The sequence below is a fragment of the Pseudophryne corroboree genome, chromosome 5 (genome assembly GCF_028390025.1).
Source record: "Pseudophryne corroboree isolate aPseCor3 chromosome 5, aPseCor3.hap2, whole genome shotgun sequence".
In the NCBI taxonomy this organism is placed as follows: Eukaryota; Metazoa; Chordata; class Amphibia; order Anura; family Myobatrachidae; genus Pseudophryne; species Pseudophryne corroboree.
In genome coordinates this window covers 50,238,784-50,266,312 of record NC_086448.1, presented here as the reverse complement: position 1 = coordinate 50,266,312, position 27,529 = coordinate 50,238,784, and the positions used below count along the sequence as shown (strand labels likewise).

At 48.2% G+C, this 27,529-nt stretch overlaps 1 protein-coding gene across 2 annotated transcripts in view; it reads left to right on the top strand.

Annotated features, from left to right (window-relative positions):
* Nucleotides 1-27,529, top strand: part of PHF20L1 (PHD finger protein 20 like 1) — a 274,345-nt gene that overhangs the window by 158,473 nt on the left and 88,343 nt on the right. The window lies entirely within an intron of this gene.

The window sequence follows — 27,529 nt, the reverse complement described above, 5'->3', positions numbered from 1 at the left end:
AGCTCTTTCTTGGAAGCAACTAAAAGCCTTATCCATACCCTCATCACCTCCTGCCTTAATGACTGTAAACTACTCCTCACAGGTCTACCTATGTCCCATGTCCAGGGCTGGATTAAAGGGGGACACCTTCTACAGGCTTCCCTCTCAGAAGCTAAACCTGACACTCGCCACTTGTGGCGGAACATAGAATTCCGGGAGGTGGCAGAGTGGAAATATCGCGCTGCCGGACCTGTGTCTGCTGAGCAGCAAGGGAAATGAGTCCGACCTTCCAGTTGGTCTAGTTTTGCTCAGCCTCAGTCCAATGAGGCGGAATACCAGGGATCAGTAGGGGAATGTGCTGAGCCCTGATTACATCCAGCAAATGCTCCATCCACCCATGGTGCTACATTCACACTCCAGGATCTTCTGCATGATCCTACTCTGCCCCCTCTGCCTTTTACATGTAAACTTATTGCCCATCTAGAATGTAAGCTCTTGTGGGCAGCACACTCTCTCCCTCTGTGGTCTTTATATAATCAGTACGCAGTCTGCAAATTATAATTTGTATTGTTGTAAAGTTGATAACTTGTCTGTAACTGGTCCCGTCTGGCGACCAGTGTCATATGTAATTTTGACTATTGGTTCCATACCCTCTGTATGGCACTACAGAACCCTCGTGGCACCAAGTAAATTGTAATAAAAGCCATTTACAAGCCCATCAACAGATATCTATTTACTTTGCTTATTTCACTTCGACCCCTCTGCTCTACCCCTTTCATTCACATCCGCGAACTGCTTTAATTCCCTATTGTAGGATTTTTTCCATCTGCGCTTTCTCTTACAGCAAATGTGCCTCGAAGCCTTCAAGTGTTCCCTAAAAACCCCCCTCCAGCGATCTTTTCAAATTCCTAGACCACACTCCAAATGTCTTTAGCCTGTTTTACATGTGTTTATTCTTCTTCTGTGTCCAAAGATTCTTCTGACTTCTTAACCAACATTGCTGTGTCAAGGACACACAGGGGTATATGTACTAAGCGTCTGGTTCTAAAACACGGTACTTTCAATAACGTTTTCTCTATCGTCCTAGTGGATGCTGGGGTTCCTGAAAGGACCATGGGGAATAGCGGCTCCGCAGGAGACAGGGCACAAAAAGTAAAGCTTTAGGATCAGGTGGTGTGCACTGGCTCCTCCCCCTATGACCCTCCTCCAAGCCTCAGTTAGATTTTTGTGCCCGGCCGAGAAGGGTGCAATCTAGGTGGCTCTCCTAAAGAGCTGCTTAGAAAAGTTTAGCTTAGGTTTTTTATTTTACAGTGAGTCCTGCTGGCAACAGGATCACTGCAACGAGGGACTTAGGGGAGAAGAAGTGAACTCACCTGCGTGCAGGATGGATTGGCTTCTTGGCTACTGGACATTAGCTCCAGAGGGACGATCACAGGTACAGCCTGGATGGTCACCGGAGCCTCGCCGCCGGCCCCCTTGCAGATGCTGAAACGAGAAGAGGTCCAGAATCGGCGGCAGAAGACTCCTCAGTCTTCTTAAGGTAGCGCACAGCACTGCAGCTGTGCGCCATTTTCCTCTCAGCACACTTCACACGGCAGTCACTGAGGGTGCAGGGCGCTGGGAGGGGGGCGCCCTGGGAGGCAAATGAAAACCTTTTTTGGCTAAAAATACCTCACATATAGCCTCCGGGGGCTATATGGAGATATTTAACCCCTGCCAGAATCCGTTAAGAGCGGGAGACGAGGCCGCCGAAAAAGGGGCGGGGCCTATCTCCTCAGCACACAGCGCCATTTTCCCTCACAGAAAGGCTGGAGGGAAGGCTCCCAGGCTCTCCCCTGCACTGCACTACAGAAACAGGGTTAAAACAGAGAGGGGGGGCACTAATTTGGCGTTAGAAATATATAAAAAAGATGCTATAAGGGAAAACACTTATATAAGGTTGTCCCTATATAATTATAGCGTTTTTGGTGTGTGCTGGCAAACTCTCCCTCTGTCTCTCCAAAGGGCTAGTAGGTCCTGTCCTCTATCAGAGCATTCCCTGTGTGTGTGCTGTGTGTCGGTACGTGTGTGTCGACATGTATGAGGACGATGTTGGTGAGGAGGCGGAGCAATTGCCTGTAATGGTGATGTCACTCTCTAGGGAGTCGACACCGGAATGGATGGCTTATTTAGGGAATTACGTGATAATGTCAACACGCGCCAAGGTCGGTTGACGACATGAGACGGCCGACAAACAATTAGTACCGGTCCAGACGTCTCAAAAACACCGTCAGGGGTTTTAAAACGCCCGTTTACTTTAGTCGGTCGACACAGACAGGGACACTGAATCCAGTGTCGACGGTGAATAAACAAACGTATTCCTTATTAGGGCCACACGTTAAGGGCAATGAAGGAGGTGTTACATATTTCTGATACTACAAGTACCACAAAAGAGGGTATTATGTGGGATGTGAAAAAACTACCGTAGTTTTTCCTGAATCGGATAAATTAAATGAAGTGTGTGATGATGCGTGGGTTCCCCCCGATAGAAAATATGGGCGGTATACCCTTTCCCGCCAGAAGTTAGGGCGCGTTGGGAAACACCCCTTAGGGTGGATAAGGCGCTCACACGCTTATCAGAACAAGTGGCGGTACCGTCTATAGATAGGGCCGTCCTCAAGGAGCCAGCTGACAGGAGGCTGGAAAAATATCATAAAAAGTATATACACACATACTGGTGTTATACTGCGACCAGCGATCGCCTCAGCCTGGATGTGCAGAGCTGGGGTGGCTTGGTCGGATTCCCTGACTAAAAATATTGATACCCTTGACAGGGACAGTATTTTATTGACTATAGAGCATTTAAAGGATGTATTTCTATATATGCGAGATGCACAGAGGGATATTTGCACTCTGGCATCAAGAGTAAGTGCGATGTCCATATCTGCCAGAAGATGTTTATGGACACGACAGTGGTCAGGTGATGCAGATTCCAAACGGCACAAAGGTGTATTGCCGTATAAAGGAAGAGGAGTTATTTGGGGTCGGTCCATCGGACCTGGTGGCCACGGCAACTGCTGGAAAATCCACCGTTTTTTACCCTAAGTCACATCTCTGCAGAAAAAGACACCGTCTTTTCAGCTTCAGTCCTTTCGTCCCTATAAGAGTCATATCTGCCCAGGGATAGAGGAAAGGGAAGAAGACTGCAGCAGGCAGCCCATTCCCAGGAACAGAAGCGTTCCACCGCTTCTGACAAGCTCTCAGCATGACGCTGAGACCATACAGGACCCCTGGATCCTACAAGTAGTATCCCAGGGGTACAGTTTGGAATGTCGAGACGTTTCCCCTGCGCAGGCTCCTGAAGTCTGCTTTACCAAGGTCTCCCTCCGACAAGGAGGCAGTATGGGAAAAAATTCACGAGCTGTATTCCCAGCAGGTGATAATTAAATTACCCCTCCTACAACAAGAAAAGGGGTATTATTCCACACTATATTGTGGTACTGAAGCCAGAAGGCTAGGTGAGACCTATTCTAAATCTAAAAAAATTTGAACACTTACAAAGGTTCAAATCAAGATGGAGTCACTCAGAGCAGTGATAACGAACCGGGAAGAAGGGGACTATCTGGTGTCCCGAGACATCAGGGATGCTTACCTCCATGTCCCAAATTTGCCCTTATCACTAAGGGTACCTCAGGTTCGTGGTACAGAACTGTCACTATCAGTTTCAGACGCTGCCGTTTGGATTGTCTACGGCACCCCGGGTTTTTACCAAGGTAATGGCCGAAATGATGGTTCTTCTTCGAAGAAAAGGCGTCTTAATTATCCCTTACTTGGACGATCTCCTGATAAGGGCAAAGTCCAGGGAACAGTTGGAGGTCGGAGTAGCACTATCTCGGATACTGTTACAACAGCAGGGGTGGATTCTAAATATTCCAAAATCGCAGCTGATTCCGACAACAAGTCTCCTGTGCTTAGGGATGATTCTGGACACAGTCCAGAAAAAGGTGTTTCTCCCGGAAGAGAAAGCCAGGGAGTTATCCGAGCTAGTCAGGAACCTCCTAAAATCAGTGCATCATTGCACAAGGGCCATGGTAAAAAAAATGGTGACTTCCTTCGAAGCAATTCCAGTCGGCAGATTTCATGCAAGAACTTTTCAGTGGGATCTGCTGGACAAATGGTCCGGATCGCATCTTCAGATGCATCAGCGGATAACCCTATATCCAAGGACAAGGGTGTCTCTCCTGTGGTGGTTACAGAGTGCTCATCTTCTAGAGGGCCGCAGATTCGGTATTCAGTTTTGGATGTTGGTGACCACGGAGGCCAGCCCGAGAGGCTGGGGAGCAGTCACACAAGGAAAAAATTTCCAGGGAGTGTGATCAAGTCTGGAGATTTTTCTCCACATAAATATAGCTAAGGGTAAAGTTATAATGCTCTAAGCTTAGCAAGACCTCTGCTTCAAGGTCAGCCGGTATTGATCCAGTGGGATAAAACATCACGGCAGTCGCCCACGTAAATAGACAGGGCGGCACAAGAAGCAGGAGGGCAGTGGCAAAAACTGCAAGGATTTTTCGCTGGGCGGAAAATCATGTGATAGCACTGTCAGCAGTGTTTCATTCCGGGAATGGAAACTGGGAAGCAGACTTCCTCAGTAGGCACGACCTCCACCCGGCAGAGTGGGAACTTCATGGGGAAGTTTTCCACATAATTGTAAACCGTTGGGAATTACCAAAGGTGGACATGATGGCGTCCCGTCTGAACAAAAAACGGGACAGGTATTGCGCCAGGTTAAGAGACCCTCAGGCAATAGCTGTGGACGTTCTGGTAACACCGTGGGTGTACCAGTCGGTGTATGTGTTCCATCCTCTGCTTTTCATACCTAAGGTACTGAGAATTATAAGACGTAGAGGAGTAAGAACTATACTCATGGCTCCGGATTGGCCAAGAAGGACTTGGTACCCGGAACTTCAAGAGATGCTCACAGAGGACTTATGGCCTCTGCCGCTAAGAAGGGACTTGTTTCAGCAAGTACCATGTCTGTTCCAAGACTTACCGCAGCTGCGTTTGACGGCATGGCGGTGGAACGCCGGATCCTAAGGGAAAAGGCATTCAGGAAGAGGTCATTCCTACCCTGGTCAAAGCCAGAAAGGAGGTGACCGCACAACATTATCACCACATGTGGCGAAAATATGTTGCGTGGTGTGAGGCCAGGAAGGCCCCACGAAGAAATTTCAACTCGGTCGATTCCTGCATTTCTTGCAAACAGGAGTGTCTATGGGCCTCAAGATTGGGGTCCATTAAGGTTCAAATTTCGGCCCTGTCGATTTTTCTTCCAGAAAGAATTGGCTTCAGTTCCTGAAGTCCAGAAGTTTGTCAAGGGAGTATTGCATATACAACCCCCTTTTGTGCCTCCAGTGGCACTGTGGGATCTCAACGTAGTTCTGGGATTCCTCAAAACACATTGGTTTAAAACCAGTCAAATCTGTGGATTTGAAGCATCTCACATGAAAAGTGAACATGCTCTTGGACCTGGCCTGGACCAGGCGAGTGTCAAATTGGTGGTTTTTTTCTCAAAAAAGCCCATATCTGTTTGTCCATTCGGACAGGGCAGAGCTGCGGACTCGTCCCCAGTTCTCTCCCTAAGGTGGTGTCAGTGTTTCACCTGAACCAGCTTATTGTGGTGTCTTGCGCCTACTAGGGACTTGGAGGACTCCAAGTTGCTAGATGTGGTCAGGGCCCTGAAAATATAGGTTCCAGGACGGCTGGAGTCAGGAAAACTGACTTGCTGTTATCCTGTATGCACCCAACAAACTGGGTGCTCTTGCTTTTAAGCAGACTTTTGCTAGTTGGATGTGTAATACAATTCAGCTTGCACATTCTGTGGCAGGCCTGCCACAGCCAAAATATGTAAATGCCCATTCCACAAGGAAGGTGGGCTCATCTTGGGCGGCTGCCCGAGGGGTCTCGGCTTTACAACTTTGCCGAGCGGCTATTTAGTCAGGGGCAAACACGTTTGTAAAATCCTACAAATTTGATACCCTGGCTAAAGAGGACCTGGAGTTCTCTCATTCGGTGCTGCAGAGTCATCCGCACTCTCCCGCCCGTTTGGGAGCTTTGGTATAATCCCCATGGTCCTTTCAGGAACCCCAGCATCCACTAGGACGATAGAGAAAATAAGAATTTACTTACCAATAATTCTATTTCTCGGAGTCCGTAGTGGATGCTGGGCGCCCATCCCAAGTGCGGATTATCTGCATTACTTGTACATAGTTACAAAAATCGGGTTATTATTGTTGTGAGCCATCTTTTCAGAGGCTCCGCTGTTATCATACTGTTAACTGGGTTCAGATCACAGGTTGTACAGTGTGATTGGTGTGGCTGGTATGAGTCTTACCCGGGATTCATAAATCCTTCCTTATTGTGTACGCTCGTCCGGGCACAGTACCTAACTGAGGCTTGGAGGAGGGTCATAGGGGGAGGAGCCAGTGCACACCACCTGATCCTAAAGCTTTACTTTTTGTGCCCTGTCTCCTGCGGAGCCGCTATTCCCCATGGTCCTTTCAGGAACCCCAGCATCCACTACGGACTCCGAGAAATAGAATTATCGGTAAGTAAATTCTTATTTTTTCTCTGACGTCCTAGTGGATGCTGGGACTCCGTAAGGACCATGGGGGGTAGCGGCTCCGCAGGAGACAGGGCACAAGAATAAAAGCTTTAGGATCAGGTGGTGTGCACTGGCTCCTCCCCCTATGACCCTCCTCCAAGCCTCAGTTAGATTTTTGTGCCCGAACGAGAAGGGTGCAGGCTAGGTGGCTCTCCTGAGCTGCTTAGAATAAAAGTTTAATTTAGGTTTTTTTATTTTCAGTGAGTCCTGCTGGCAACAGGCTCACTGCATCGTGGGACTAAGGGGAGAAGAAACGGACTCACCTGCGTGCAGAGTGGATCGGGTTTCTTAGGCTACTGGACATTAGCTCCAGAGGGACGATCACAGGTTCAGCCTGGATGGGTCACCGGAGCCGCGCCGCCGTCCCCCTTACAGAGCCAGAAGAGACGAAGAGGTCCGGTGAAATCGGCGGCAGAAGACAATCCTGTCTTCAGACTAAGGTAGCGCACAGCACCGCAGCTGTGCGCCATTGCTCTCAGCACACTTCACACTCCGGTCACTGAGGGTGCAGGGCGCTTGGGGGGGAGCGCCCTGAGACGCAATATAGATGACAAATACCTTAGGTGGCAAAAGAATACATCACATATAGCTCCTGGGCTATATGGATGTATTTTAACCCCTGCCATTTTTACACAAAAAAGCGGGAGATAAGGACGTCGTGAAGGGGCGGGGCCTATCTCCTCAGCACACAAGCGCCATTTTCCCTCACAGTTCCGCTGGAAGGACGGCTCCCTGACTCTCCCCTGCAGTCCTGCTTCAGAATCAGGGTAAAAAAGAGAAGGGGGGGCACTATTGGCAGCAAATGACAATATAAACAGCAGCTATAAGGGAATAACACTTATATAAGGTTATCCCTGTATATATATATATATAGCGCTGGGTGTGTGCTGGCAGACTCTCCCTCTGTCTCTCCAAAGGGCTCGTGGGGTCCTGTCCTCTATCAGAGCATTCCCGGTGTGTGTGCTGTGTGTCGGTACGTGTGTGTCGACATGTATGAGGAGGAAAATGATGTGGAGGCGGAGCAATTGCCTGCGTTAGTGATGTCACCCCCTAGGGAGTCGACACCTGACTGGATGATCGTGTTCAAACAATTAAGTGATAATGTCAACACTTTGCAAAAAACTGTTGACGACATGAGACAGCCGGCAAATCAATTAGTGCCTGTCCAGGCGTCTCAGACACCGTCAGGGGCCCTAAAACGCCCGTTACCTCAGTGGGTCGACACAGACCCAGACACAGATACGGAGTCTAGTGTCGACGGTGATGAGTCGAACGTAATGTCCAGTAGGGCCACACGTTACATGATCACGGCAATGAAGGAAGCATTGCACATTTCTGACACTACAAATACCACTAAGAAGGGTATTATGTGGGGGGTGAAAAAACTACCAATAGTTTTTCCTGAGTCAGATGAATTGAATGAGGTGTGTGATAAAGCGTGGGTTTCTCCCGACAAAAAACTGCTAATTTCTAATAAATTATTGGCACTATATCCTTTCCCATCAGAGGTTAGGACACGTTGGGAAACACCCCCTAGGGTAGATAAGGCGCTCACACGTTTATCAAAACAAGTAGCGTTACCGTCTCCTGATACGGCCACCCTCAAAGAACCAGCTGATAGAAGGCTGGAAAATATTCTAAAAAGTATATACACACATACTGGTGTTATACTGCGACCAGCAATCGCTTCAGCCTGGATGTGCAGTGCTGGAGTCGCGTGGTCGGATTCCCTGACTGAAAATATTGATACCCTGGATAGGGACAATATATTGTTAACTATAGAGCATTTGAAGGATGCATTACTATATATGCGTGATGCACAGAGGGATATTTGCACCCTGGCATCAAGAGTAAGTGCTATGTCCATCTCTGCCAGAAGAACGTTATGGACGCGTCAGTGGTCAGGGGATGCGGATTCCAAACGACATATGGAAGTATTGCCGTATAAAGGGGAGGAGTTATTTGGGGCTGGTCTTTCGGACCTGGTGGCCACGGCAACGGCTGGAAAGTCCACCTTCTTACCCCAGGTCACTTCACATCAACAGAAAAAGACACCGTCTTTTCAAACTCAGTCCTTTCGTTCCCATAAATACAAGCGAGCAAAAGGCCATTCCTTTCTGCCCCGGGGCAGAGGAAGGGGAAAAAGACTGCACCATGCAGCCGCTTCCCAGGATCAGAAGCCTTCCCCTGCTTCTGCCAAGTCTTCAGCATGACGCTGGGGCTTTACAAGCAGACTCAGGCTTGGTGGGGGCCCGTCTCAAGAATTTCAACGCGCAGTGGGCTCACTCGCAAGTGGATCCCTGGATTCTACAGGTAGTATCGCAGGGGTACAAACTGGAATTCGAGGCGTTTCCCCCTCGCCGGTTCCTGAAGTCTGCTCTGCCAAAGTCTCCCTCCGACAGGGAGGCAGTTCTGGAAGCCATTCACAAGCTGTATTCCCAGCAGGTGATAATCAAGGTACCCCTCCTACAACAAGGAAAGGGTTATTATTCCACGCTGTTTGTGGTACCGAAACCGGACGGCTCGGTGAGACCAATTTTAAATCTGAAATCCTTGAACACTTACATAAAAAGGTTCAAATTCAAGATGGAATCACTCAGAGCGGTGATAGCGAACCTGGAAGAAGGGGACTATATGGTGTCTCTGGACATCAAAGATGCTTATCTCCACGTCCCAATCTACCCTTCTCACCAAGGGTATCTCAGGTTTGTAGTACAAGACTGTCATTATCAGTTTCAGACGCTGCCGTTTGGGTTGTCCACGGCACCTCGGGTCTTTACCAAGGTAATGGCCGAAATGATGATTCTTCTTCGAAGAAAAGGCGTCTTAATTATCCCTTACTTGGACGATCTCCTGATAAGGGCAAGGTCCAGGGAACGGTTAGAAGTCGGAGTAGCACTATCTCAGATAGTGTTACGTCAGCACGGGTGGATCCTAAATATTCCAAAATCGCAGCTGATTCCAACGACACGTCTTCTGTTCCTAGGAATGATTCTGGACACAGTCCAGAAGAAGGTTTTTCTCCCGGAGGAGAAGGCCAAGGAGTTATCCGAGCTAGTCAGGAACCTCCTAAAACCAGCCCAGGTGTCAGTGCATCAGTGCACGAGGGTCCTGGGAAAAATGGTGGCTTCTTACGAAGCAATTCCATTCGGAAGATTCCATGCAAGAACGTTTCAGTGGGATCTACTGGACAAATGGTCCGGTTCGCATCTTCAGATGCAGCAGCGGATAACCCTGTCACCAAAGACAAGGGTGTCTCTCCTGTGGTGGTTGCAGAGTGCTCATCTTCTAGAGGGCCGCAGATTCGGCATTCAGGATTGGATCCTGGTGACCACGGATGCAAGCCTGAGAGGCTGGGGAGCAGTCACACAGGGAAAAAACTTCCAGGGCTTGTGGTCAAGCATGGAAACATCTCTTCATATAAACATTCTGGAACTACGGGCCATTTACAATGCCCTAAGTCAAGCGAAACCCCTGCTTCAGGGTCAGGCGGTATTGATCCAATCGGACAACATCACGTCAGTCGCCCACGTAAACAGACAGGGCGGCACGAGAAGCAGGAGGGCTATGGCAGAGGCTGCAAGGATTCTTCGCTGGGCAGAAAATCATGTGATAGCTCTGTCAGCAGTGTTCATTCCGGGAGTGGACAACTGGGAAGCAGACTTCCTCAGCAGACACGACCTTCACCCGGGAGAGTGGGGACTTCACCCAGAAGTCTTCCACCTGATTGTAAACCGTTGGGAAAAACCAAAGGTGGACATGATGGCGTCACGTCTAAACAAAAAATTAGACCGATATTGCGCCAGGTCAAGGGACCCTCAGGCAATAGCGGTGGACGCTCTGGTGACACCGTGGGTGTACCAGTCAGTGTATGTGTTCCCTCCTCTGCCTCTCATACCAAAAGTACTGAGAATCATAAGAAGGAGAGAAGTAAGAACGATACTCGTGGTTCCGGATTGGCCAAGAAGGACTTGGTACCCGGAACTTCAGGAGATGCTCACGGAAGACCCGTGGCCTCTACCTCTAAGAAAGGACCTGCTCCAGCAGGGGCCTTGTCTGTTCCAAGACTTACCGCGGCTGCGTTTGACGGCATGGCGGTTGAACGCCGGATCCTGAAGGAAAAAGGCATTCCAGATGAAGTCATCCCTACCCTGGTCAAAGCCAGGAAGGATGTAACCGCAAAACATTATCACTGCATTTGGCGAAAATATGTTGCGTGGTGTGAGGCCAAGAAGGCCCCTACAGAGGAATTTCAACTGGGTCGTTTCCTCCATTTCCTGCAAACAGGACTGTCTATGGGCCTAAAATTAGGGTCCATTAAGGTTCAAATTTCGGCCCTGTCGATTTTCTTCCAGAAAGAACTGGCTTCAGTACCTGAAGTTCAGACATTTGTAAAAGGGGTACTGCATATACAACCTCCTTTTGTGCCTCCAGTGGCACCTTGGGATCTCAATGTTGTTTTGAGGTTCCTTAAGTCACATTGGTTTGAACCACTCACCACTGTGGACTTAAAATATCTCACATGGAAGGTGACGATGCTGTTAGCCCTGGCTTCAGCCAGGCGTGTGTCAGAATTGGCGGCTTTATCATATAAAAGCCCTTACTTAATTTTTCATTCTGACAGGGCAGAATTGAGGACTCGTCCTCAATTTCTCCCTAAGGTGGTTTCTGCTTTTCACATGAACCAACCTATTGTGGTGCCTGCGGCTACTAGGGACTTGGAGGACTCCAAGTTACTTGACGTTGTCAGGGCCCTGAAAATATATGTTTCCAGGACGGCTGGAGTCAGAAAGTCTGACTCGCTGTTTATCCTGTATGCACCCAACAAGCTGGGTGCTCCTGCTTCTAAGCAGACTATTGCTCGTTGGATTTGTAGTACAATTCAACTTGCACATTCTGTGGCAGGCCTGCCACAGCCTAAATCGGTAAAAGCCCATTCCACAAGGAAAGTGGGCTCATCTTGGGCGGCTGCCCGAGGGGTCTCGGCTTTACAACTTTGCCGAGCAGCTACTTGGTCAGGGGCAAACACGTTTGCTAAATTCTACAAATTTGATACCCTGGCTGAGGAGGACCTGGAGTTCTCTCATTCGGTGCTGCAGAGTCATCCGCACTCTCCCGCCCGTTTGGGAGCTTTGGTATAATCCCCATGGTCCTTACGGAGTCCCAGCATCCACTAGGACGTCAGAGAAAATAAGATTTTACTTACCGATAAATCTATTTCTCATAGTCCGTAGTGGATGCTGGGCGCCCATCCCAAGTGCGGATTGTCTGCAATACTTGTACATAGTTATTGTTAACAAAATCGGGTTATTGTTGTTGTGAGCCATCTTTTCAGAGGCTCCTTCGTTGTTATCATACTGTTAACTGGGTTCAGATCACGAGTTGTACGGTGTGATTGGTGTGGCTGGTATGAGTCTTACCCGGGATTCAATATCCTTCCTTATTATGTACGCTCGTCCGGGCACAGTATCCTAACTGAGGCTTGGAGGAGGGTCATAGGGGGAGGAGCCAGTGCACACCACCTGATCCTAAAGCTTTTATTCTTGTGCCCTGTCTCCTGCGGAGCCGCTACCCCCCCCATGGTCCTTACGGAGTCCCAGCATCCACTACGGACTATGAGAAATAGATTTATCGGTAAGTAAAATCTTATTTTCACAGGGCATTGATTTTACCAGCAAAGCACCATTTTTTAGAACCCGAGTCTTACGGGTGTACGTTCCTTTCCTCTCTACAAAGGGAAGTGACATCTCTGCCAACCCTGTAACATCAGGTGATCGGGTCTTGTACTTTATACTTATGGTAGGATTGCAACTTCCAGTGGTTTCTTTTTGAAAAAGTGTTTTTCTAGGTTGGAAGACTGTACAGCTTAAAATCTGCTTGGCGAGGAAGTTAGGTGCATTTGCAAACATGGAGAACCAGTGCAGCTCTACTGATTTTGCCGTTCATAAATAATATTTTCTCACATTTGTTAGATGCATCGATTTAATGCTGAGCAATAATAGTCATTTATGAAATTGCAGATAGAGATGATGGGTGTGGCTGAGAGAGTGGGAGTTTTCCTTGCGAAGTCCGAGGTGTGTGGGAATGTGTCTTGTTTGCTTTCTTCCCCCACGTACTAAATTGTTTTTTTATTTTGCAGGATGTTATCATTTAAAATATTACAGATGGAGAGGGTAGAAGTGAGGTTGCATTAGAAACACAGAATTTGATGGCAGATAAAAACCACTTGGCCCATCTAGTCTTCCCATAACACATGTACGCGCTAGGGTTCATTTTTATCAGGAGCCAATTACCATACCAGTATAATTTTTGGATTGCGGGAGGAAACCCACGCAAGCACAGGGAGACTATACAAACTCCACACCGTTAGGGCCGTGGTGGGAATTTAACCCAGGACCTCAGCGCTGTGAGGCAGTAATGCTAACCATTACACCATCCGTGCTGCCCAATTCTTAGGTGTGCACACAGTATTACACTCACCCACTCTGCATATTTTTCAAGACCCAAAATCCATATCCCGACAGCAGCGTCCCGTTTGCCAGAATGCCAGCAGCGGGTCAAGCGTGAAGAGTCCCCTTGCGGGTTCGCCACAGTATCTATTCCCACTCTATGGGTGCCTGCAGCGCCGGGTTTCCGGCTGGTGGCATTGCCGGCTGGCGGGATTCTGGCATTTGTATCCTGACAGCCGGCAAATGAAACGCATCCCATTCCTAGAGCCAAATAGTGGGCATGCTTCTATACTGTGCGGTTTGTAAGTGACTGTGAATGCCTCAGATTGACCACATTGTGGATCTCGCTTACTGGTATTTTGGGGCCTAATTCAGGTTGGATCGCAGTGTGCAAGCCAATCGTAATTTTTGAGAAAAAGATGCAGGCGCGCCCTGCGCATGCGCCTGCATTTTCTGCGATTGGGGGGGGGGGAGGGGCGCAGAAAATGTAATCGCCTCTGCCTGTCAATCAAGCAGAGGCGGTCGTGGGGCTGGCAACGCTCCGTTTCCAGGGAAGAGATGGAGCGTTGCTTGAGCGGTGCGGCGCAAACGAGGGCGAAGGCGGCCAAACAGGGTCGTGTCAGGGGCGTGATCACGGCGGTTGCGATCAAGAACATGGCGGCGGGACGTAGCTAAGCTGCCGCCGGCAGGAGCCATCTCTAGTTTTTGCTAACGGGTGGAGGCGGCGGTCAGCATGCTGGGCAGCCTTGCCAAGCGATGGATGGCCCCCAACATGCGCTCCAAAGGATTGCAAATTCTGCTAATTAGCAGCATCTGCAATCCTTACTGAATTAGGCCCTTAATGCGCTGTTAAATCATTGCTGGTTTTCGGCTTGTTTTAGGGAAGCAGTTTTTTCAGATGAATTTTATAAACGAAGCGAACGGCAGGAGTGATAATTATTAAGATGTAACTAATTAATTTATTATTGCAGCTGTAATTCGCTTCCCCTAACAATCGTTTCCCTGTACAATCGTGTCTTCTGTAAACACTTGGAGAGCACACGCTGGGCGTCCTCTTCAGAGGCTCTCAGTTGCCTCTTGAGTTGCGCTGGGAGAATGCGGTTCCTGAGTTCTCTGCCAAACAGCTGAGTGCTGTCTGCTGCCAACATTCATTTTCCGTCTAGTACCACTTATCCCTGTTTTTTTTTTTTTTTTATACTGCTGCAGTTTATTTAAGAGATGCTGTTCATTTAAGAAAAAGCTTTAGATGAAAAACCAATTTAGTAAATTTCCCATGGAACCTGGAGCTGCAGTACGGAACAGGTCTTAAAGTTCTCCATCCTAAATGACTGCAGTTACCCAGTAGAGACTCGTACAGGGAATGTTCATGTTTGATGTTATTCTGCAAAGACTATGAGAATATTTGAGGTTGTGTCTGCCACCGCTTTGTCTGTGGTCTACAATTTCCTACTTGTAGACCTGGCCACCCCCTTCCCAATTACGTGGTCCCCATATTGTACTAGACCACATCCTTTTGTCGCTATTAAACACGGATAAGATTGACAGAAGGAAATAGTGGTTGTGAAACAGACGGGATACGGTCGTTAGGTCGACACAACCTAGGTCAACAGTCATTAACAACTGAAGATCAACATGGGCATTAGGTCAACATGCACTAGGTTGACAGGTCAAAAGATCGACATGAGTTTTTCACTTTTTTTTTTAACTCTTTGGACTTTTTCATACTTAACGATCCACGTGGACTACAATTGGGAACAGTAACCTGTGCCGAACGCAGCGGTCGTGAGCCATGCGAGAGACACAATTATGGTGGCCAATTCTGGGATCGGCGGGATCCCGGGATTTAGGGCCAAAAATGGCCGGGATTCAACCCCGGGAATGGAAGCTCCAATCCTGGGGATTGAGGGATCAGCGTTGGGCGTCCACAGGATGCTCAGATGCTGCCCGGCTTCCTTGTTCCGGCTCCCCAGCGCAGCGTGAGAGGTCACGCTGCGCCGTCAGCCACTGCAGGGAGCCGCCAGCAGCGATCAGTGGATGTTCCTCACCCGCCCGCCCCCGGTATATGGTGAGTTATGTGTGCGGGGAGGGGAGATGGGGCTTCCACATAGCAAAAAGCCAATCCCGGGAATCCCGGTATTAGCAATTTTTCAATCCCAATACCCGGGAATGAAAAAATGGCCCGGGATTTTCTTTCCTAGACTCAATGCATTAAATTGGGGTTCCACGTCACTTTATGAAGGAAAAGACACCAAAAAAGTCCAAAAACTCATGTCGACCTTTTCACCTGTCTACCTAATGCCCATGTCGACCTAATGACTGTCAACCTAAGTTGAGTCGACCCAACGACCCATACCCAAACAGACAAATAGCGACTTTGCAAGCAGAATTGGGGTCTTTGCAGAGGGGCGTCCGTTCAGCTTCTACTTCATTGCGTTTTTGACGGGTTGGAGCGTTGAGGTCTCTATGTAGGCTGCGGCGCAGATTGCATGTTTCTGAAGAGTGTGGGGAGGTGAGAGTCCGTCCTTGGCATCTGCGTCGCTCTATAGGCCTCAGAGATTTCTGTGCGGGATTGTGTTTGTCCTCCATCTTTCAAAAACAGAATAGGGGAGAGACCGAAATGGAATGCAGGTGAGCACATAGCCTTACTAACGGGATGCGTTTCATTTGCCGGCTATCGGTATCCCGGCAGACAGGATACCGACTCCAGAATCCTGTCAGCCGACAATGCCGCCAGACGGAATCCCGGTGTAACAGGACTATTCCCACACGTGGGTGTCTATCTTATAGATAGCAGCACCGATAATGACTGGGGCGTCCCTGTCACCGCTCTAATACATGGGGGAGGAAATTACATTTACCCGTTTGTCTTCATCCACTTTATCTCTCTCCAAGACTTAATACATAGACCCCATAGGGGGTATACTCTGCCTTGGAGAGATAAAAGTGGAGAGAGAGAGAGAGTACCAGGCAATTAGCTCCTAACTGCTATGTTGCGGGCTGTCTTTGAAAAATGGCAGGAGCTGGTTGGCTGGTGCTTTATCTCTCTCCAAGGCTTAGTACATAGGGGGTCATTCCGAGTTGTTCGCTCGTTATTTTTTTTTCGCTACGGAGCGATTAGTCGCAAACTGCACATGCGCAATGTTCGCAGTGCGCCTGTGCCAAGTAAATTTGCACAAAAGTTTGTTATTTTACTCACGGCCTAACAAGGTTTTTTCATCGTTCTGCTGATCGTAGTGTGATTGACAGGAAAGGGGCGTTTCTGGGCGGAAACTGACCGTTTTCTGGGAGTGTGCAGAAAAACGCAGGCGTGTCAGGGAAAAACGCGGGAGTGTCTGGAGAAACGGGGGAGTGGCTGGGTGAACGCTGGGTGTGTTTGTGACGTCAAACCAGGAACGAAACTGACTGAACTGATCGCAGTGTAGGAGTAAGTCTGGAGCTACTCAGAAACTGCTAAGAAATTTCTATTCGCAATTCTGCTAATCTTTTGTTCGCAATTCTGCTAAGCTAAGATTCACTCCCAGAGGGCGGCGGCCTAGCGTGTGCAATGCTGCTAAAAGCAGCTAGCGAGCGAACAACTCGGAATGAGGGCCATAGATCCCATAGAGAAGGATAGTGGTATAAGGGATGCAGTTAAAGTACAGTCTGTCGGGATCTCTGTGTTCTGGAGACAGACACCGGAATTCCGTCAGCCGATGAAATACCGCCGGATGAAATCCCGATCTCCGCAGGGTATTCCCACTCGGTGAGTCCACGCCACCAACCGAGTGGAAATATAACTTTTCGGGCCCGAAGCACGGCGAGCGAAGTGAGCCCATGAGGTAATCCCGTCTGCCGGGATTCTGGCAGACGGGATGCCCTTCTGCCAGTACAACATACCGATTCCTGGTGTGATGGAAAGTGACCAAGGTGTTGCACCATATCAGCCAATTACACTGGTCTACAAAAATAACCTTTTTTTTTTTTCCGCAAGAACTAAATAGACTGAATCCAAATGTATTTTTCCTGCTGAATTTGAATATGCATTCTGATTTCTTCCGTCAGACAGGGGTGTTTTTTGTGACATATGCGTCAAGTTTTTATTAAATTAGTACCGTGGTACTAAATATTTTGGTAGGGGCAATGGCCCTCATTCCGAGTTGATCGCTAGCTGCCGTTGTTCGCAGCGCGGCGATCGTGTAAAAAATTGGCACTTCTGCGCACGCGCGACATACTTTCACAAAAAACGATGCAGTTTCACACAAGGCCCAGCGACTCTTTTCAGTCGCTCTGCTGATCGGTGAGTGATTGACAGGAGTGGGGCGTTTCTGGGAGGTAACTGGCCGTTTACTGGGAGTGTGCTAAAAAACGCAGGCGTGTCAGTTAAAAACGCAGGCGTGCCTGGGGAAACGGGGGAGTGGCTGGCCAAACGCAGGTCGTGTTTGTGACGTCAAAGCAGGAACCAAACTGTCTGCAGTGATCGCAAGGTAGGAGTAGGTCTGGAGCTACTCAGAAACGGCAGGGAAATATTTTGTAGCCGCTCTGCAATCCTTTCGTTCGCACTTCTGCTAAGCTAAGATACACTCCCAGAGGGCGGCGGCTTAGCGTTTGCACGGCTGCTAAAAGCAGCTAGCGAGCGATCAACTCGGAATGAGGGCCCATGTGCTTTACATTCTCCTCTTGCTGGAAGCAATGCTGATCATATAAATCTGCACGTATAGCGATTTCTGGTACAGGTTGAGTATCCCATATCCAAATATTCCGAAATACAGAATATTCCGAAATACAGACTTTTTTGAGTGAGACTGAGATAGTGAAACCTTTGTTTTCTGATGGCTCAATGTACACAAACTTTGTTTTAATATACAAAGTTATTAAAAATATTGTATTAAATGACCTTCAGGCTGTGTGTATAAGGTGTATATGAAACATAAATGAATTGTGTGAATGTACACCCACTTTGTTTAATACACAAAGTTATAAAAAATATTGGCTAAAATGACCTTCAGGCTGTGTGTATAAGGTGTATATGAAATATAAATGCATTTTGTGCTTAGGCTTAGGTCCCATCGCCATGATATCTCATTATGGTATGCAATTATTCCAAAATACGGAAAAATCCGATATCCAAAATACCTCTGGTCCCAAGCATTTTGGATAAGGGATACTCAACCTGTATATGTGCTGCATTAACTGCTTTGTCAAGCTCAACATGAAAATGTAATTAATACTTCAGGAAGCTTAATATATGCAATAACAACTTTTAATTACTACCATTAGCTCTGTATTGGAGATCATCTATTGTACTGCTAAATTGAAAGAGTCTCGTATTGGAAACTACTTTAACAATAGTGAATTAATTTGCTGCAAGGCTGTATGGAACTTAATGCAAGTTACTCTTTAATTCGTTTGTTTTAGTGTTATCGTGGAAACGCATTTAAACAAGCAATTTAATGCTTACATGTTTTAATATTTGCTATGAAATAAACTACAGTATATGGCATATTTACCTATTATTCACCAATGGACTTCCCAATCATATTATTTTCTACATCTTAAAGTAGACACACAGACTGTAGTGCTTTCCATGTTTGTTTGTGGTTTTCATTTGCTTTGTTTTGTCCAGTTGTTCAAGAGGATACAGCCTCTTGTGGCTGCTGGGTTATCTGGCCTAGGTGTCCAAACTCCGTGCTTGGTCGGGGGGTTTCTACCTAATTGGGATTTCCATATTGAGCTTGAAATCAACATATTGTGATTCCTGCACTAGATCCAAATCTGTTTATGATGAAAGAGGGATCTCTTCAGTTATTGGATCTTGTTGGAGCATTAACGATCAATGAGACACGAGTTTAGGAGAACTGATTTTTTTGGGTCTTGCAAAAGAGGTTGGTTTGTGTCGTACAAACTATTACCAGGTGTCACATCTGCGATCTTCCGGGTTTATATTGGGGCGATGAAACATGTCCCTTTCGAGTGTAGTCTAGACCCTTGAGTATCTTAATGTAGTCTAGACCCTTGAGTATCTTAGTGTAGTCTAGACCCTTGAGTATCATAGTGTAGTCTAGACCCTTGAGTATCATAGTGTAGTCTAGACCCTTGAGTATCTTAGTGTAGTCTAGACCCTTGAATATCTTAGTGTAGTCTAGACCCTTGAATAATCTTAGTGTGGTCTAGACCCTTGAATATCTTAGTGTAGTCTAGACCCTTGAAAATCTTAGTGTAGTCTAGACCCTTGAGTATCTTAGTGTGGTCTAGACCCTTGAGTATCTTAGAATTGCAAGTGTTACTCTGTGAACAATTTTATACATATTTATTTTGTCCGTTTTTTTTTTTGTACTATTTTGCTTGGGAGCCTGATTGTATTGACTCCCTACACAGGTCTACCTTTCATGTATCTCTTCCTCAAGTAGCCCTGTGTGCCAGGGACGTGCAGTCAGGGGAGGCAGAGCCTCACCTGTCATATTCCAGTGAAAATAGCTGTTTTTTACACTGATTTGTGTTAGAACACAGATCAGTATAAAATGATGCTATTGTCATTGGAATATGAAGTTCCAGCCGCTGCAAATGCAGAGAGCAGAGGAGAGAGAGGCACTGAGAGATCTGCCTCTCTCTCGCTGTCAAATGCTCTACGGAGCTGGGGGCGGAGCCACGTGTCAGGCATAGTCCTGCATTGAAAACAGCACCAGCTTGAGGCAGCTCTGACATGCGTGCTTGACACAGGCTCAAGGCACGCCCCCTCAGTTATGCATATTCATTAGCTACCTAACTCGTCGTCCTTTCCCTGTGCTGCACTGAACGTTGGATACAGCCATAAGAAGGAGACAGCTTCCTCATACAGATCACCAGGCAGGTAAACAACAGTGAAATGCCTGATCCCAGCTCTATCACCATATCATCCAGCAAGGTTTAAAGCTGAGGGCACCATAGTGTGGGAAAGCTATCAGTAACTGGCGCCAGCAAACATATAGCTGACCACTGTACTGCTGCTGAAGGGGAATATGTTTCTTTAAAGAAACAATCTATTAAGGTACAAGTGTTGTTTGACTCTTATATGGCTAGATTTTATGTGACACATTTCCAATTTGGTCTTATGTTATGTATGGAGGTACTTCTCTAGTGGCATATAACACAGTACTGTCCATTTCTCTAACGTCCTAGTGGATGCTGGGGACTCCGTAAGGACCATGGGGAATAGACGGGCTCCGCAGGAGACTGGGCACTCTATAAGAAAGATTTGGTACTATCTGGTGTGCACTGGCTCCTCCCTCTATGCCCCTCCTCCAGACCTCAGTTAGATTTCTGTGCCCGGCCCGAGCTGGTTGCACACTAGGAGCTCTCCTGAGCTGCTAGAAAGAAAGTTTAAAATTAGGTTTTTTATTTTACAGTGAGACCTGCTGGCAACAGGCTCACTGCATCATGGGACTAAGGGGAGAAGAAGCGAACCTACCTGCTTGCAGCTAGCTTGGGCTTCTTAGGCTACTGGACACCATTAGCTCCAGAGGGATCGACCGCAGGACTCGTCCTTGGTGTTCGTTCCCGGAGCCGCGCCGCCGTCCCCCTTACAGAGCCAGAAGCATGAAGATGGTCCGGAAAATCGGCGGCAGAAGACATCAGTCTTCACCAAGGTAGCGCACAGCACTGCAGCTGTGCGCCATTGCTCCTCATACACACTTCACACTCCGGTCACTGAGGGTGCAGGGCGCTGGGGGGGGGGCACCCTGAGCAGCAATAATATCACCTTGGCTGGCAAAAATAACCACAATATATAGTCCCAGAGGCTATATATGTGGTAATTACCCCTGCCAGAATTACAGAAAAAAGCGGGAGAAAGGCCGCCGAAAAAGGGGCGGAGCCTTCTTCCTCAGCACACTGGCGCCATTATTCCCTCACAGTTCCGCTGGAAGGAAGCTCCCTGACTCTCCCCTGCAGTCTACACTACGGAAAAGAGAGGGGGGCACTAAATTTGGGCGCAGTTTAATATAATAAGCAGCTATAAAGGGTCATAATTCAGTTAGTCCCTGTATTATTATAGCGCTCTGGTGTGTGCTGGCATACTTTCTCTCTGTCTCCCCAAAGGGCTTTTGTGGGGTCCTGTCTCCTTGTAAGAGCATTCCCTGTGTGTGTGCGGTGTGTCGGTACGGCTGTGTCGACATGTTTGATGAGGAGACTTATGTGGAGGCGGAGCAGATGCCTATTAATGTGATGTCACCCCCTGCGGGGCAGACACCTGAGTGGATGGATTTATGGAAGGAATTACGTGCAAGTGTCAACTCCTTACATAAAAAATTTGATGACATGCCAAATGCGGGACAGCCGGCTTCTCAGCTCGTGCTTGCCCAGACGATTCAAAGGCCGTCAGGGGCCCTGAAACGACCACTACCTCAGATGGCAGACACAGATGTCGACACGGATACTGATGCAAGTGTCGACGACGATGAGTCAAATTTAATGTCCACTAGGGCCATTTGTGGCATGATTGAGGCAATGAGACCAGCTATTGCCTCAGCCTGGATGTGCAGTGCTGCTGCTGCTTGGTCAGATTCCCTGTCGGAAAATATTGACACCCTAGACAGAGACACTATATTGCTAACCATAGAGCATATAAAAGACTCGGTCTTATACATGAGAGATGCACAGAGGGAGATCTGCCGGCTGGCATCTAGAATAAGTGCTTTGTCCATCTCTGCTAGGAGAGGCTTATGGACTCGGCAGTGGACAGGAGATGCAGATTCTAAAAGGCACATGGAAGTTTTGCCTTATAAGGGTGAGGAGTTATTCGGGGACGGTCTCTCAGACCTTGTTTCCACAGCAACGGCTGGGAAGTCTGCATTTTTGCCCCATGTCCCCTCACAGCCTAAGAAAGCACCGTATTACCAAGTACAGTCCTTTCGACCCCAGAAAAACAGGCGCGGAAAAGGCGGGTCCTTTCTGTCTAGAGGCAGAGGAAGGGGGAAAAAGCTGCAACACACAGCCGGTTCCCAGGACCAAAAGTCCTCCCCCGCTTCTTCCAAATCAGCCGCATGAAATCAGCCTTACCGACGACTCCATCGGGCAGGGAGGCTGTGCTAGAGGCCATTCACAAGCTGTATTCCCAGCAGGTGATAGTCAAGGTACCCCTACTTCAACAAGGCCGGGGCTACTATTCCACACTGTTTGTGGTACCGAAACCATACGGTTCGGTGAGACCCATTTAAAATTTGAAATCCTTGAACACTTACATAACAAAATTCAAGTTCAAGATGGAATCGCTCAGGGCGGTTATTGCAAGCCTGGACGAGGGGGATTACATGGTATCCCTGGACATCAAGGATGCTTACCTGCATGTCCCTATTTACCTTCCTCACCAGGAGTACCTCAGATTTGTGGTACAGGATTGCCATTACCAGTTCCAGACACTACCGTTTGGACTGTCCACGGCACCGAGGGTGTTTACCAAGGTAATGGCAGAAATGATGATACTCCTTCGAAAAAAGGGAGTTTTAATTATCCCATACTTGGACGATCTCCTTATAAAGGCGAGGTCCAGGGAGCAGTTACTGGTCGGAGTAGCACTATCTCAGGAGGTGCTACAACAGCATGGCTGGATTCTGAACATTCCAAAGTCACAGCTGGTTCCTTCCACTCGCTTACTGTTCCTGGGGATGATTTTGGACACAGAACTGAAAAAAGTGTTTCTCCCGCAGGAGAAAGCCAAGGAGCTGTCATCTCTAGTCAGAGACCTCCTAAAACCAAAACGGGTATCGGTGCATTGTTGCACACGAGTCCTGGGAAAAATGGTGGCTTCATACGAAGCAATTCCATTCGGCAGGTTCCATGCGAGGACCTTCCAGCGGGACCTCTTGGACAAGTGGTCGGGATCGCATCTTCAGATGCATCAAATGATAACCCTGTTTCCAAGGACCAGGGTGTCTCTACTGTGGTAGCTGCAGAGTGCTCATCTTCTAGAGGGCCGCAGATTCGGCATACAGGACTGGGTCCTGGTGACCACGGATGCCAGCCTTCGAGGCTGGGTAGCAGTCACACAGGGAAGAAACTTCCAAGGACTATGGTCAAGTCAGGAGACTTCCCTACATATAAATATTCTGGAACTAAGGGCCATTTACAATGCCCTAAGTCAGGCAAGACCCCTGCTTCAAAACCAGCCGGTACTGATCCAGTCAGACAACATCACGGCAGTCGCCCATGTGAACCGACAGGGCGGCACAAGAAGCAGGATGGCAATGGCAGAAGCCACAAGGATTCTTCGATGGGCGGAAAATCACGTGCTAGCACTGTCAGCAGTGTTCATTCCGGGAGTGGACAACTGGGAAGCAGACTTCCTCAGCAGAAACGACCTACACCCGGGAGAGTGGGGACTTCATCCAGAAGTCTTCCTACTGTTGGTAAACCGTTGGGAAAGGCCACAGGTGGACATGATGGCGTCCCGCCTCAACAAAAAGCTAAAGAGATATTGCGCCAGGTCAAGGGACCCTCAGGCGATAGCTGTGGACGCTCTAGTGACACCGTGGGTGTACCAGTCGGTTTATGTGTTCCCTCCTCTGCCTCTCATACCAAAGGTACTGAGAATAATAAGAAGGCGAGGAGTAAGAACGATACTCGTGGTTCCGGATTGGCCAAGAAGGGCTTGGTACCCGGAACTTCAGGAAATGATATCAGAGGACCCATGGCCTCTACCGCTCAGACAGGATCTGCTGCAGCAGGGGCCCTGTCTGTTCCAAGACTTACCGCGGCTGCGTTTGACGGCATGGCGGTTGAATTCCGGATCCTAAAGAAAAAGGGCATTCCGGTGGAAGTCTTTCCTACGCTAATAAAAGCCAGGAAAGAAGTAACCGCGAACCATTATCACCGTATTTGGCGAAGATATGTTGCGTGGTGTGAGGCTCAGAAGGCCCCAACAGAGGAATTTCAGCTGGGTCGCTTTCTACACTTCCTGCAGTCGGGAGTGACTATGGGCCTAAAATTGGGTTCCATTAAAGTCCAGATTTCGGCCCTGTCGATTTTCTTCCAGAAAGAACTGGCTTCACTGCCTGAAGTTCAGACTTTTGTAAAGGGAGTGCTTCATATTCAGCCCCCTTTTGTGCCTCCCGTGGCACCTTGGGATCTCAATGTGGTGTTGAATTTCCTAAAATCACATTGGTTTGAACCACTTAAAACTGTGGATCTGAAATATCTCACGTGGAAAGTGGTCATGTTATTGGCCTTGGCTTCGGCCAGGCGTGTGTCAGAATTGGCGGCTTTGTCTTGTAAAAGCCCTTATCTAATTTTTCATATGGATAGGGCAGAATTGAGGACTCGTCCCCAGTTTCTCCCTAAGGTGGTATCTGCTTTTCACTTGAACCAACCTATTGTGGTGCCTGCGGCTACTGGGGACTTGGAGGATTCCAAGTTACTGGATGTAGTCAGGGCCCTGAAACTTTATGTTTCCAGGACGGCTGGAGTCAGAAAGACTCACTCGCTTTTTGTCCTGTACGCACCCAACAAGATAGGTGCTCCTGCTTCTAAGCAGTCTATTGCGCGCTGGATTTGTAGCACTATTCAGCTGGCGCATTCTGCGGTAGGCTTACCGCAGCCTAAATCTGTAAAAGCCCATTCCACGCGGAAGGTGGGCTCATCTTGGGCGGCTGCCCGAGGGGTCTCGGCTTTACAACTTTGCCGAGCTGCTACTTGGTCAGGGGCAAACACGTTTGCAAAATTCTACAAATTTGATACCCTGGCTGAGGAGGACCTTGAGTTCTCTCATTCGGTGCTGCAGAGTCATCCGCACTCTCCCGCCCGTTTGGGAGCTTTGGTATAATCCCCATGGTCCTTACGGAGTTCCCAGCATCCACTAGGACGTTAGAGAAAATAAGATTTTACTCACTGGTAAATCTATTTCTCGTAGTCCGTAGTGGATGCTGGGCGCCCGTCCCAAGTGCGGAGTGTCTGCAATACTTGTATATAGTTATTGCCTAACTAAAGGGTTATTATTGAGCCATCTGTTGAGAGGCTCAGTTATATTTCATACTGTTAACTGGGTATAGTATCACGAGTTATACGGTGTGATTGGTGTGGCTGGTATGAGTCTTACCCGGGATTAAAAAAATTCTTCCTTATTGTGTCAGCTCTTCCGGGCACAGTATCCTAACTGAGGTCTGGAGGAGGGGCATAGAGGGAGGAGCCAGTGCACACCAGATAGTACCAAATCTTTCTTATAGAGTGCCCAGTCTCCTGCGGAGCCCGTCTATTCCCCATGGTCCTTACGGAGTCCCCAGCATCCACTACGGACTACGAGAAATAGATTTACCGGTGAGTAAAATCTTATTTTTACTGTCTTTTGTAAGAATGTACACATTAACAGCAGTCTATATTTCTCTAACATCCTAGTGGATGCTGGGGACTCCGTAAGGACCATGGGGAATAGACGGGCTCCGCAGGAGACAGGGCACTCTAAGAAAGATTTAGTACTACTGGTGTGCACTGGCTCCTCCCTCTATGTCCCTCCTCCAGACCTCAGTTAGAATCTGTGCCCGGACGAGCTGGGTGCACTTTAGTGAGCTCTCCTGAGCTTGCTAGATAGTAAGTATTTTGTTAGGATTTTTTATTTTCAGAGAGATCTGCTGGCAACAGACTCTCTGCTACGTGGGACTAAGGGGAGAGAAGCAGCCCTACTAACTGCGGATAGGTCATGCTTCCTAGGCTACAAGACACCATTAGCTCCAGAGGGATCGAACACAGGAACGCACCCTTGGTCGTCCGATCCCAGAGCCGCGCCGCCGTCCCCCTCGCAGAGCCAGAAGCCAGAAGCCGGCGTGAGAAGCAAGAAGACTTCAAAAGCGGCGGCAGAAGACTCCAGTCTTCATATGAGGTAGCGCACAGCACTGCAGCTGTGCGCCATTGCTCCCACATTACACCCACACACTCCGGTCACTGTAGGGTGCAGGGCGCAGGGGGGGGCGCCCTGGGCAGCAATTAGAGACCTCTTGGCAAAGTGGGCATATATACAGTTGGGCACTGTATATATGCATGAGCCCCCGCCATTATTTTACACAAAATCGTGGGACAGAAGCCCGCCGCTGAGGGGGAGGGGCTTCTTCCTCAGCACTCACCAGCGCCATTTTCTCTCCACAGCTCCGCTGAGAGGAAGCTCCCCAGGCTCTCCCCTGCAGAAGCACGATAGAAGAGGGTGAAAAAGAGAGGAAGGGGGGGCACATAAATTTGGCGTAAAAACAATATAAACAGCAGCTACTGGGTTAACACTACGTTACTGTGTGATTCCTGGGTCATATAGCGCTGGGGTGTGTGCTGGCATACTCTCTCTCTGTCTCTCCAAAGTGCCTTGTGGGGGAACTGTCTTCAAGTAGAGCATCCCCTGTGTGTGTGGTGTGTCGGTACGTGTGTGTCGACATGTCTGAGGTAAAAGGCTCCCCTAAGGAGGAGATGGAGCTAATATGTGTGTGAGAGGATGTCTCCGTCGACAACGCCGACACCTGTTTGGATATGTGTAGGTGCTAAGTTGAATTTATTGCACAAAAGATTAGAGAACAGACAGGAAATCTACCCATGTCTGTTCCTATGGCGCAGAGACCTTCAGAGTCTCACAATGCTCACTATCCAAAATAATAGACACTGATATCGACACGGAGTTTGACTCCAGTGTCGACTACGATAATGCAAAGTTACAGCCAAAATGGCAGAAAAGTATTCAATATATGATTATTGTAATAAAGATGATTTGCATATCACTGATGACTCATCTGTCCCTGACACAAGGGTACACATGTTTAAGGGGAAGAAAGCTGAGGTAAATTTCCTCCTCTCATGAGGAAAAAGAGCGGGAATCTCCAGACAAGAGACTGCAGCTTCCCACAAAGAATTCTCAGGCAGTATCCTTTCCCCACTAGGGCCAGGATGTGATGGGAATCTTCCCCTAGGGTGTCGAGTTTGCCCAAAAGGTAGCCCTAGCTATTCTCAGGGATCCTGCAGATAGCGTGCACATTTTGGTACACTACTCAGACCGGCGATTGTGTCGGCATGGGTTTATAGCGCTGTGGCGGCGTGGACAGGTACCTTATCAGCAGAAATTGAGACCCTAGTATATGTATGTATGTATGTATGTGTATATATATATATATATATATATATATATATAGAGAGAGAGAGATTTATATATATATATATTAAAGATGCTGTCTTAAGAGATATATATCATAAAACATGCCCAGAGTGACATGAGTATACTGGGTCCCAGAGGCAAAGCTATGTCGATTTCTGCTTGACGTATCCTGTAGAATATGCAATGGACAGATGATGCCAACTTAAGTGGCATATGGAAGGCTGAGGATTGTGTGGAGAAGGGTTCTCGGACCTGGTCTCCACAGCTATAGCTGATAATTCTGATATTTTGCCTTGTATTCCTGCACAGCCTAGGAAAGCACGTCATTATCAAATGCAGCCTTTCGAACAAAGAAACAAGAAAGTCCGAGGTGCGTCCTTTCTTGCCAGAGGC